At 34.0% G+C, this 12,230-nt stretch overlaps 1 pseudogene; it reads right to left on the reverse strand.

The window, feature by feature from the left end:
- Positions 1-3,739: 3,739 nt before the first annotated feature.
- On the reverse strand, positions 3,740-3,813 carry LOC147829641 (U2 spliceosomal RNA; annotated as a pseudogene).
- Between the last annotated feature and the right edge of the window lie 8,417 nt (positions 3,814-12,230).

A 12,230-nucleotide genomic window follows, 5' to 3' on the forward strand; every position in this document is an offset into this window, starting at 1 on the left:
GCCTGGTCAAGGTGAGTGGCTCACATCAAGATGGTCATGAAGCATAGGGAAAAGAGAGAAGTAAGGGCTCCAAATACACCATTCAAAGTCATGCCACAAGTTACCCAACCCTTTTGACCAAGCCTCAACTCAGAATGTGAGATGTAGGGGATAGCATTTTAAATCTAAACCATAATACACCCCATGTGTACAAATATTGAAATTTTTCCATGCTTGCTGGTAAGAAAATGCTGACCTCTTCCAGTATCCCCTGTAGGCCTGGAGATTTCAATCTGCACAAGAATTCCCATACTCTCTCACAGTCCTTTGAAGAAAAGTCTAGTGCCTGGGACAGTGAAGGGCCTCTACTATTATATGAGCAGAGATCTTTCTGAACACTCAATAAAAGTTGCTGGACAGTGCTATAAAGGTTGTTAAATATTTTCGATATGATCACTTTTTCTGTTAAAGTTCTGATAGAAAACCAGTGCTCTTTCGCAAAGTTTTCAGAAGGGTGAAAAATTGTCCCTCCCATTGCGCATAAATCACTTAAAGGCTTGTAGAAAGTGAAAGAATGAATTTATAACTTCAATACAATACAGAAGAAAGAGGGAATGAGATGGGTAGCACTTTAAAAAGAGCCAGCCAGCTTTGGAATAAAAGTCAGAAGAAAGCAGAGAGGAAATTAACACTGTCTGGGTTGCACTGGTTAGTTACAAACAGAGTGAAGCACAGAACAGCTTAACTATGCAATGATGGGAAGAAACCAGAAGAGGGAGGAGAAGGACTAGAAAAATTAACAGGGGCTTGCTTTTGTGGGCATCCAGATAGGCAAATTCAGATATTTAAGCTTGTGCTGGAAACCTATGTGTGCATACATGTACGTGTAAGTTGGACACATTACTGAAATTCACTAATCTAATGGCAAATCTGGGGTAGCAAATATTCACGCAGGGAGAAAACACTGAAAGTAGAAGAAGAAAGGTTCTGGGGTCATGGTTGTACACATTCCACGGTCTATCGATCTTACCAGACTTCAAGTACATTGTTAATGTCAGATTTTAAAAATAGCATTTGAAACAATCACTTGAAATCTCCCCTGTCCCCATTTTAAAAGCTATCTTTCCTTTTACTTCTTTTCAATCTCCAAACTTATAACTGTACAATTTTAATCTTCCATTATTTCTAGTGTACGCATCTTGGTTTTACTTTACATAGCACATAGTGGCTTTTTCTCCAGCTCCCTCTTTCCCAGATATCCTCTAGCAGCACTCTGGACTGTGCAGCCCTGATGTTATTTCAAGGGATGGTAGAAGTGTGACCTTCTCTAGTCTTGACATAAGGAACACAGTCTCCACCTTGGACACAGAATCAGCAACCAGCAGTGCACTTCTAACAATCTAATTGGACAAAGGTGCAGAAATATTTATATGAACCAGTCGGACTGAGTGCCAGTTCCAGTGGAGAACTGAAGTACAAGAAGGAGAGATGAGACAGAATCCCCAGTGTATATCCTGGGCCAACTCTAAAAGTATGTAATCAGTGCTGCCAGTCAGAAAGATAATTTCTAGGTCATACTAACTGGTAACATTCTGGGACCTGGTTATGTTGCTGGCTCAGACACCTGGTTTGGCAGCTGGTTAACATTAGTGACCTGTTTATCACAAAACTGATTCCTCAGATGAAAGGCAGACACACTCACAAACACACGCACATGGATGCATGCATGTACACATGCAATACTTGACAGCATAGTGCATGAAGAGAAAAATATTGCACAATAGAGAGGGAAAATGACGTGTATGTATACAATAAGAAAAACATCCTAAGAATAGACACATACCAATAGACATAATGCAGTGAGAGCCTATAAACCTCCTGCCTCATATATTATGGACAAGAAAGTGGTTAGGAATGCAAGACTAAAACACTGGCTTCGTCATTCCAAACACCTGTAGTGTAAAATTAATCCATAATTCATATGTAAACATCTGGCTAATATTGTATGTTTATCTATACAATGATCAAATTATTTCTAAACAGTTTTCTCAGATTTAAACCCCAAATTAAAGATCCCCACCTAGGCTTTGAGAGAAGATTCCAATCACTTGGTCAAACACTTTTCATAACAGATAAAAATATGGTAAAGTTAGTTTTTAGAGATATAAAAGAATTAAAATTTCAAATGATTAATTCCTAACTTCACACTTGAGTAAAAGTAAGCTTTCATGAATCTACACATTTTTCCTTATTTTTGCGTAGGAAGGAATGATTTTAGTAATAGTAGTACTCATTTATGATATAAATGTGGATTCAATTAATAAACTATAGTCATAGTCTGTCAAATCTGTGTTTTTAAACAATTGGGTTCACGGAGTAAGCTAATTTAATGGCTTACTAAAAACAAAAAGAATGAACCTTTTTTAGTCAAAGTTACATGGGGGTAGAATTTAAGCAAGTAAGCTTTTTCTCTGTAGAAGGCAAAAATATAACTAAGTACATATTTTAAACACATAGCACAGTGGAAGAAATCAAACTAAATGTGTGTGTTTAACCTCTTCAACTTTCTGAATATTGGATGTGGTAAGATTGGGTATGACAGTCAAATAGCTCAATTAAAAGTTTTCTCTTTGTATATGTTATTTTAACTCTTCTCTCCTCAGAATCTAAATGGAAACACATGACTTATTCAAAGGTATCTAGCCACTTTTCTTCAAAAAGTCTGTCTATATCATGAAGGCAATGATTGATTATACCAATAGTCAATAATAAAATGATAAGTCTGGGTAAAATAAGGCAGGTTTGCCAATAACTATTTCTTTTTATCTGCTTTTCACTCTTCTGTCACATAAATCTTCCTGGGAATAAAAACTATACACTCAAAAAAATGAGGGGAAAAGAAAATAAAAATTATTTTATTTTTTAACTATGTGAATGCATACCTTTTTCATGTAGTAAAGCAGTTTGACAAATTTCTTTTAAGAATGATGATAGAAACATCATACTTATCTTTTATTTATACAAAATAGATAAGAAAATTAAATTTTAATCCTAATTACCTTTATTCTCAAGAAAAAATTTGTGAGAATTAATGTTCATTGTGAGAATTTGTACATTATTATTTACTTTTATCCATACTGGGTAGGAAATAATAGATAAATCATAGCTTCTACCTAACTTTCAATTCCATCTGGTTTGTTTTGTTATCAATGGTTCCCAGAAATCATTTTAGACAAAATTATGAAGGACTGCAATTTGGCCTTTCTAGCTCCTTTCCCTACACTTTGATATTTGTTCTCCTTTCTTCAGAACTCACTGTTAGTAAATGGTTTCATCCTTAAGTCAACTATGCTTTAGGAATTTAACAAATTATTGCATTCAAAAAGTAATTTTATATGCACTTACGATGAAAACAAAGAAAATTTCATAGGGTAAATTACATGATGAAAATCTAAGCACTATAGATAATGGAAAGGGAATATTCTTGGTACAGAAGTCTCCTTAGCATCACAGTAAAAATTCATTTTTAATCATTAAGCCATTTCTTAAAATTTTATGTGTATTTTCTGTTTCCGTGTATGTCAGTTATAGATTTCTTACTACTGCCATACTTTTGAGTATTACATAAACATAACTAAAATAAATGATAATTACCAGAAAAAGAAGACACATCATATATATATATATATGATATATATGGATATATATATGATATATATGGATATATATATGATATATATGGATATATATATATGATATATATGGATATATATATATATATGATATATATGGATATATATACACTTGATCTTAGCCAAAAGGCCGAGAAGCGATATGTATATATATATGGTTATATATGATATATATATATGGATATATATGGTTATATATATGATATATATGGTTATGTATATGATATATATATATATATGATTACATTTATTGTACCCTCTAAGGGATGTCTTTAAAATGCCGATCTGTTTTATTTCTAAAAGCAAAAAATGACAGCTGTAATTTGTGGAGATTTACAACCAAGACAAATGCAATGGCATTTAAACCAATGAGTAATCAGAATAGTTGACAGCAGTTTTTCAAGACTCAAATTTCCTATGGGGCATGATTATTTGGCAAGTAATTGTTAATGAATTGTGATTGGAGGAAAGTAAATTTACCATCACTGAAATTCTAGGAGATGCCAATATATTACCAGAATATATTTGATGAGCTGTACTACTTTCACTAAAAAAAAACTTCCAAAGAATATACAGCTATAAATATGATTAAAATTGTGCCACTAGAAATATCAATTATTAAATACCAAACATCTTCCTAAGAGCTACCAAAGACATTAAATCAATATGTAAAATGCCAACATAGACATTATAAAATGCAATCTCTGCTCTGTCAAAGAGCATTCTCCATTACATCCACACTGGCAAATGTTACAGTCTACCAAGAATGCCACCATCCTGGCAAGAAGTGAGTAATCATGTACAAAAATTCAAAAGTTGCTTAAGTTTGAAAGTTAACCAACTCTGACAAGGAAATTACTATGCCAGAAAAATGCAGAGATTCTGAAGCAGTGCTTTATGCTGTCTTGTCCATTGCACAGGAGTGCCCGTCATGGAGTCAGAAGAGTAGGGGCAGGAAGAAAGAGACAAGTAGCAATGGGGGGCAAATAACTAAGGCCAACCTTTAAAAAAATCCCTGATAAGCCACTTCCCCCTGGAAATTGCCCTTCTTTAGTGCTCTCTTTATTCTTATGCCCTTCTTCCTGACTTCTTGTTTACAAAAGCATGGTTTGCCCCACAGTTTTCTCTACCTCCTGTGTTTGCATGAAAACCTAACTTTGTTTCTGCCCTATGTCCTACACAATGATATTCTTTGGAAGATAGTTTCTTTCATTGACCAAAATATTTTATTAAAATTCTTTCCCTTGCAATAAGTGGTACGATAGGTGCTAGAAATGTAAAGATGAAGAGGCAACACTTCTTTTATCAAGTAGTTATCTGTCTAAATGAAGATATTCTTATTAATAGGCTAAAATATATTATTTGCAGGGAAGGTCAAGTTTTCTCATTTTAACAGAAGATTTATATAAAGAAGTTGTAACCTTAATTTTTGTTAATCTTGACTGATTTAGGGTGGGTGGTGATGAAAAAGTTAAGACTTTAAGTAATAGTTATCCATTATATTGGTTCACCCAATATTATTTTCATGAAAATGTGACATTACTCAATAAGTACACCAGTTAAATAAACTATTTAACCTCTGTATAATATTAACATAGGGTTCTCTCTTCAGTTCCTACAATGATAAAGTCAGCCTTGCATACTGAGAATTGAATTTCAACTGTGCAGCGAGGTCACCTCATTCATCACCCCATTAAGTGCCTGGTGAAGAAACAGTGAAAGAGAGAGATCAGTGGTCCTCACACAGAGATGCCTTGACCTTGAAAGGGCATTTATTAATATCTGAAGGTGGTTTTGGTCATCACAATTTGAAAGAATTGCTACTGACATCTAGTGCACATACAACAGAGCTGCTGCTAACCATTCTAGAACATGCAAGATAATGCCCTACAACAAAGAACTATCCAGCTCTTTGTCAATAGAACCGAAATGGAGAAACACTAATGTAAAGGGTCCTTCCAAAGGTAGGCTCCCTTTGTTTTCCATCCTGACATGCTTCCTGCAATGAGGTAGGTACAAACAAACCACAGCAGGATTTAAAAAGTGCTTTTTTACTCTATTTCATTACTACACATTGCGTACATTTATCAAATTATCACAATGTAGCCCATAAACATATATAAATATATATCAATTCTTTTAAAAAAAGTAATATTTTCCCCCATTAACTTTATTGGTACACTTTAGATATACAATACAGTTACATTCATCATTGGGATCTTGTACCATTACTTGAGTATCTTGATTCTTATTGTTTTCCCCTTCTCTTGCCCTCCCTTCATCCCCTCCACCCTTCCCTATTTGCAAAGACCTTTTTTCCATTTTTTTCCTCTTCTCATATTTTTTCCTCCCCTTTTTTCCCTTCCCCTACCCCTCCCGATTCCCTTGCTCTTTTAGACCTTTTCTTCCTGTTACACAATATCAGTTAGACATTTTTTAAATTACAATATTAAGATCTAGGAGACATTACCACAGATTTTACAGAATTTAAAAGGATATAGAAAGCATATTACAAAAATCTTTTTTGAAATAAATTTGACAACTTCTAAGAAGTAACTTAGAAGGCAAATTAATAAAACTAACTCTGGAGGAAATATAAAATTTGAATAGCACCTATTAAAGAAAGTATATTCCTAGCTTGAAAACCTACCTATATGACAACAGCAGGCTCATAAACATTTTAACTGATAAATTATATCAAACAATTAAAGCAGAAAAAAGGAACACTTCTCCCCTCATTTTAGGAACTCAACATTGTGCTAATCCTAAAACTAGATAAAGATAATAGAAGAAAAAAATATGAACATGGATAGAAATTTGTTTAACAAAACAAACTCTTAGAAGTCAGATCTCTCAGTATGTAGAAAGTGGTTTTCTTATAGGGATGGCAGTGTTGGTTCAGCATTGGAAGATCCACCCCCAAAAGTCATCATTTTAACAGAGGAAAGGATAAAGCCATATGATCCTGTCACTAGTTGGAGAAAGAGTATTGGACTAAATTCTACAGCTGTTCATGGTAAAAGCTATCAGGAGACTAGGAGTAGAACAGAACCTTCTCAACAGATCAAAGACATGTACTCTATAGTTCCAACAAAAACTCCTTCTATGAATGGAGACGATACAATGCTTTATCCCTAAAGTGGGGAACAAGGGCATATATGCCTATTTTTTATCTGTCCATTAGACTTTGAAACACAGGTCTAAACCAAAATAGTCTGGCAATAAAATAACACAACTAGGATAGGATTGGCACGGCAGAAGCAAAATCTTTATATGTAGATGAAATGATCATCTACAGAGAAAATACTAAGAAATCTCTATAAGCCCCTAGAACTTGTACTTGAATTTAGCAGGATTAGAAAACACAAGGTATATATAAAAATTCAGGTCTGTGTATACTTGCTATAAATGAAGGACTGGATATTGAAATATAAAAGTTATGTAGGAGTAAAAAGGACCCAGAAAAGCCAAAAACAAAAACAAAAACAGTGTTGGAAGATGTTTAGCACCCAATTTTATGACTTCTTCTAAAGCTACAGTAATCAAGGCAGTGTTGGTGTAAGGAAAGACATATAGATCATTTGAATAAAACAGAGAATCTAGAAATAGAACCACACATATACAGTCCACTGAGTTTTGAAAGATTATTTAACATTGGCATTTTAAAGAATATAAACTCGATTCAAGAGCCAAGGAAGCGATAGTGTCTTCAGCAAATGGCCCTAGAACACCTGGTATCTGTACATAAAAAGTTAACCTCAACCCTTTATTTCCATACATGAAAATAACTTGAAGGGATCTATGAACTAAATAAGAAAGCCTAAAAGTATAAAACTTTAAGAAGAAATTATAAGGGAAAATATTTATGAATTCAGGATAGGCAAGAACTACCTAGGATACAAAAGACATGATATATGAAAGAAAAAAATTGATGAGATTCCATCAAAATTTTGAACTTTAAATGGCATCATTAAAATGAAAAGTAGTCCTTAAACAGACCATATTTACAATGCATATAACCTATGAGCAGAATATATAAAGAATTCTTAGAGCTCATTAATAGACAACCCAATTAAAAAGTAGACATAAGATGATGAACAGTCAGTACAGCACAAGAAAAGGTGTGCAACTCTAGAATCAGAAAAATACTAATCGGTACAATAATAAGATTGAATTATACACTCATTAGGGAGATGAAGTTAAAATTTTAAAAGCCTTATCATGACTTTTTCTTTTTGTTGGATTCTCCCCCTTTGCGTTTAATTTGTCACACCCAGTGGATTCATTCTGCTGGGTTTCCTGGGGTTGTGATCCTCATTGTCTTTTCCTAGGGTATTGTCTAAAATTTTTTGGAGTGCTGGTTTGGTATTCATGAAGTTCTTGAAGTGCTCTTTATCATGAAAGTATCTTATTTCTCCAACCATTTCGAAAGATAGTTTTGCAGGGTACATCAATGTAGGTTGGAGGCTGTTTTCCTTTAGGGCTTGAAATACATCACTCCAAGCTCTTCTTGCCTTGAGGGTTTGCACTGAGAAGTCTGCTGTGATTCTGATGGGCTTTCCTTTGTATGTGATTTGTTTCTTTTCTCTCACTGCTTGCAGAACTTTATTCTTCTGTTGGATTTCTGGAATCCTAACTATTATATGCTTATGTGTAGATTTTTTTTGATTAAGGTTAGCTGGAGTCCTATATGCCTCACTTATCTGTATGTCAAGTTCTTTTCCCCTCCTTGGGAAGTTTTCTGCCATCACTTCTGTGAAGAGGTTTTCTTATGTCATCTGCACTCTCTCCTCTTTCTTCATTGACTCCAATCTGTCTTATGTTATTCTTCTTTGCATCGTCTAGCAGCTGCTAGATTGATTTCTCAAGTTTACTTACAATTTTAAAGAAATTTTTCTTTTCCTCCTCACTAGTTGCAATCTTACCTTCTATATGTGAAATTCTATCCTCACATTGGTTCATTCTGCTGTGCAGACTTTCGTTAGAGTTTTTAATCTCCTGGAAATCTGTTTGTATCTGTTTTATGGATTCCATTTGTTTCCTATGTTGGGATTCCATCATGTTCCTCAGATCCTCTATTTTTTTATTTGTGTCCTCTCTATATTTATAAATCATGGCTTGCACCATGAGCACAATCTTTGCTGTTATCTGAGTAATTATTTCTGATTTCATTTTTCCCAGATCCTCTTTTGTTGCCAGTTCAGAGAGTCCAGGTGGTTGAGTGTCAGAGTGTTCCATCTTGTTTCCCTGTGGGGTTGCTGTAGGTGATCCGGAAGTCTGTTTTTGAAGCTTGTTTATGTGTCTTCTCATTTCCACGGGGTGGGAGGGGGGTGCTTCTGGTGCCCACTCAGCTCACCTTCTGTGCCCTAGGAGCTTGGGATGGCAGCAGGGGAGCTTCCTTCCGGGTGCTCAAAAAGTAATATTTTCACAGCTGTGTTAGGGAGAGTCAGATTCCCTCCCAAGGGCATGCCCTCAGGGACCCAACTTGTTCCCTTGATGTCCCAGTAGTGTCACAAGCTGGAGACCAAGCCTTTGGGAGACATTCCAGACCCAAATTTAAGCAAGAACCCTATCTAAAAGCTTTCAATGCATTTCTCAAGCTTGAGTGAGCATTAAGGTGCCTGGAGTATGTCTTTAAAATACATATTCCCAGGTCTACCCCCCAGCATATTTTAACAGTAGCTTTTGATAAGAGTCAGGAACCTTACTGTTTCATTTGTTTCTGAAGTGAATGATTGAAAGGCCAAATTAGGTGAATCACTGATCTCTTGGATAAAACTCAAAATTCTTTTAGATCTATACTAAACTCCACCATAATTAAGTCTCTGTGTCTTTCTTCTAATGTGTATACTTCTCTTCTCATACTCTATATTGTAGCAATAAATACTATTTCCAAGATCATCACTTTTCTCATGCCATTTCTTCTGCCTCAATCCCCTTCCCTTCTTTTTCCTACTGATAACTAGCACAATGCTAGTAAATGCTTAGTGGCTGTCTGAAAAACAAAACAACAATGACAACAAATACTTGATTTGATACTAGTATTTGCCAGTTTTGGTGGTGTAACTACTCCCACCAAGGCCAATTTCAAGCTACCCATGTAAATATCCTGATCAGTGAGTTGAAAAAAGATGTGACATGCACAACCAGACATTGGTAACTAGTGAGTCCTGTCTCTGGCATACCTCTGCAAACAGACAAGCATTCTGTAATAATTCAATGCATTGCACATTTAATATCATGATTATCACATCCTTTCATTCATATTTCTTTACATCTGTGATACTTAACTAGATTGTGAACACTGGATATAAAGATCTGTGTTAATGAAAAATATATTCAGTTATATTAAACTCAAGTGTTTGTGTATTTCTTGTAATTTTTTGTATGTTTTCCTTTTGATATTCCAATGCTTTTAAACTATCTGTAAATCTTTAAGTTATTTTCTTAGTTTCAGCTTCAGTCATGTTAAAGAATATCAAGGCAAAGGGCTTTTGTTCATACTTGAGCCAAAATAATACAGAGAAAAGTGTGTAGTCTGAGAGCCAGCTTACGCATCAGTAAAAGTGAGACATGTGAATTTAAGGTGTTTTGCACTAATAGAAGAATGGCTTCCAAAGAATCTAGGTTTGGGGTTATTTCAACCCAATGAAATTATTTTTACTTATGTAGTTCTTTATGTGCAACTTTGCTGACTTCTATTATTTCTACTTTTATATTATTAGGGACTTCTTAATGGAAATTAATTTTTCTCAGAAAAGATTCCATCACTGATTTATTGGAATATATTTTTGAGAGCAAAAATATTTAATAATTGCTCTGGTACTCAGAGAATACAGAGTGAAGAATCATATACTATCATAAGAAAGAATGTGCCTTAAACATTAGCAGATTGTTTCATTTAATTTAGAGATAATATGGTTATCTTTTTGGATCATAAAGAAGTTACTACAAGTACTTATTATACCACTCATTTGTTTTCTATAATCATATAGGTATTGAACAATTGATATTGAGCAATATATTTGTTTTACTCCAAGGTTGATTATAGAAAGTTTGACAGCATTGAATGTTTGTTCTCTCTCTGTCTCTTTCACTCTCTCTCTCTTTCTCTCTCTGTTTTTGTTTGTGCATGTATATGTAAGCATTGATTTACAGAAATCCAACAAATAATAATACAGTATAAACAGAGGAAATAATCTTGCTATAGGAGCATAGGAATTAGGGTAAATGAAATAAATCCTAATGTGTTATGATATAGAATGTTCTTTCAATATTTTCACAAGAGGTAGCAAAATTTTTTAAAAATCCATACAGAGAAAATGCATTTATTTAGTAGCCATGTCATGTTTTGTTTATTTGCCTTTCAGAAGTTTATGGAAAGATTCATAACTGAAGTAGATCTTCTAGGTCTGATTAAATAGAAGCAAAGAAAAATAAATCTTTTACTTATCACACAGCTCAACCTAAACTCTATTTCCAACTCAAAAGCAAAATCAAACACTTTTTTTCTGGCTTATTCATTTAAAAAGTGAGTTTCAATTGGCAGAAAAGACAATTTCATAAGCTGCTAGAGCACAAACATTAGAACAATGATAATTAAACTTAGATCGTCAAATACTTGATACGATTGAAAGTCATTAGAGAAGATCCTTTTCATTTTGACAATTTCCTATTTGGGGGATATTTATTTTCTAATGAAAATGATTTGCTCTGAGACCTGTATCTCAAAGAGAACTGGAAATAATTTTTAAAAACTAACATTATATTAGACGGGCAACCCCAAAACTGATAGAACACAACTTTAAGTATAACTTGATGTAAATGGCATCTGTTTCTAAAGTAATGAGCTTTATAGCTTTCTTAAAGCTTTATATTCTTTGAATAGTGGGTCTTCTCACCTTGAAGTAAAATAATCATGTATGGTACCAGACTGCAACACTCTTAAAACTATATTGCATCACAGTCATGATGTTGTAATTTAGAATTTTAAAGGTGGGAGAGTGAGCTTTTAAACTTAATATTTCAGGGAATTTGGATTCTTTCCACATAAAACTTGGCTTGCCATTTGTCTCCACAGATGATTTGAATGGTTTAAATTACTTACAGCTTTTCAAATTGTGAAATAGCCAAAAAATATAGCTTTGACCAGAGTTTAAACAATTAGTTCTTACCAGCTTTAGTTATTTTTAAAATTGGGTTTAGAATAAGAGAAGCAAAAGTGGCTACTCAGTATTTTTCAATGCACAGAGAATTGTATATTTAAAAGTAAGATTCCAGAGGTTTTAATCTGAGGAGGAACTCAGTGTATTGTGTGTATATGAAATTAGAGATGAGCAACAATTTCAAGATATGAGCCCTTTCCATCCTCTTTTACATACATATAAATGAAATTTCCATGTACTATTTAAATTTCACAGTTTCAGATGATGATTTTGAAGTCACCTGTCATTTGCAAATTGTGGTGGGAAAGTCAGAGCTCAAATGATGGCATAGGTCTCTCAAATTCATCCCATTGCAAAGTCTAGAGTCTTTACAGTTGTCTTTATCTAGACTGCA

Source organism: Heterocephalus glaber, unplaced genomic scaffold (assembly GCF_053883595.1).
Source record: "Heterocephalus glaber isolate CG9 unplaced genomic scaffold, H.glaber_assembly_v1.0 deba00000546, whole genome shotgun sequence".
NCBI lineage: Eukaryota > Metazoa > Chordata > Mammalia > Rodentia > Bathyergidae > Heterocephalus > Heterocephalus glaber.